The sequence below is a fragment of the Halyomorpha halys genome, unplaced genomic scaffold, assembly GCF_000696795.3.
Source record: "Halyomorpha halys isolate HHAL.00 unplaced genomic scaffold, Hhal_1.1 Scaffold159.1, whole genome shotgun sequence".
NCBI lineage: Eukaryota > Metazoa > Arthropoda > Insecta > Hemiptera > Pentatomidae > Halyomorpha > Halyomorpha halys.
This window is the reverse complement of record NW_027109188.1, coordinates 725,472-726,801: the sequence shown is the minus strand read 5'-3', so window position 1 is coordinate 726,801 and position 1,330 is coordinate 725,472. Positions and strand designations below refer to the sequence as shown.

General features: G+C 24.9%; 1 long non-coding RNA gene across 1 annotated transcript in view; it reads right to left on the bottom strand.

Moving 5' to 3' along the window:
* The window catches only part of LOC136795758 (uncharacterized), a 20,579-nt gene that overhangs the window by 18,729 nt on the left and 520 nt on the right, over positions 1–1,330 (bottom strand). The gene's annotated exons all lie outside the window — the stretch shown is intronic.

The following is a 1,330-nucleotide window of genomic DNA, read 5'->3' as shown; positions in this document are numbered from 1 at the left end:
TTACAAATGTCTCCATATAGGAAAGACGTAATACAATTTTTGACCTTGTCGATAATCTTCCATATCATTAAATATGTCGAAATGGATATTAAATTATTGTGATAATCTTCCATATCATTAAATATGTCGAAATGGATATTAAATTATTGAATCCAAATATCGATATTTCACTTTAAATTTGTCTAGTACTTTTAAACAAAATATCGATATTTTAATAAAATAATATTAGAATACTGTATAAAATAATATCGGAATATTGTTGCTAACGTTAGAAATAAAAAATTATCGAAATGAATATGACATTATCAATATTAAATATCAAAATACTATAATTAACATTTTCTTTAGCAAATATTGATATATGGATAAAATAATATGAATATATGACCCTATACATTTTTAGACTACAACTATTAAGGTGCGACTTTTTTTTTTTTTCTTGAAACCGATATTCCGATATTATCGGCGGGTAATATCGATATTCCGATATTATCGGTTGCTGAATATCGATATCAAAATATCGGATATCGGAAACAAAATATCGATATTTCGATAATATCGATATCCCATCCCTACTATAGATGCGTTCTGTCTACCTCTACTTTTCTGGTGACCTGGAGTATTGAAGTGCCACGTTACCTCCAAGACTTTCATCTCTACTCTAATTCCCGCAATAAATAAATAATAAACAATAAAACTAAAGTAATGAAAGAAGTGGAAAATAAAATAAATATATTGGTAATTGAATATTTAAACAAAATAACAGGAAAAGGAAATGAAAATATAAAGTCATATAGTGCAAAGAGTCAATGAAATATGAATATTTTAATTTAATAATAATAATAATTTAAATTAAATTTATGAGAAAAAAAAGAAAGAAAATATATGTAATTAATGAAATTTGTAAGTAAAATACTAGAAAAGTTAAGAAAGACGAAAGTGGTAATTAGTTCATTTTTTTTTGTTTTAAGTGCTGATGAAGGCAAGAAATTCTGGCCAGAACCACGTTGGCATTAATAAATAAATAGAAATTTAAGCAAGAGCTTATTTGTGTTCTACACTGAACGCACCACTAACCATCTTCTCTATATGTAAAAAACTTTTAAGTTACAAATATTAAATTTTTTTGAAAATTTTTCAAAACTACGTTTTGCCCCATATCTCAAACAATACTGAGTTTAAACAAAGAATAATTAGTTTTTAACAAATCAAGTATTTTTTTTTTTTTTTTTAATAATTTATTTATTGATATTTACAACTGTATACACATATATACAACAAGTAAATTTGCTGTAGGTGACATAGTGACATGATAAAAACATGTGGAGAA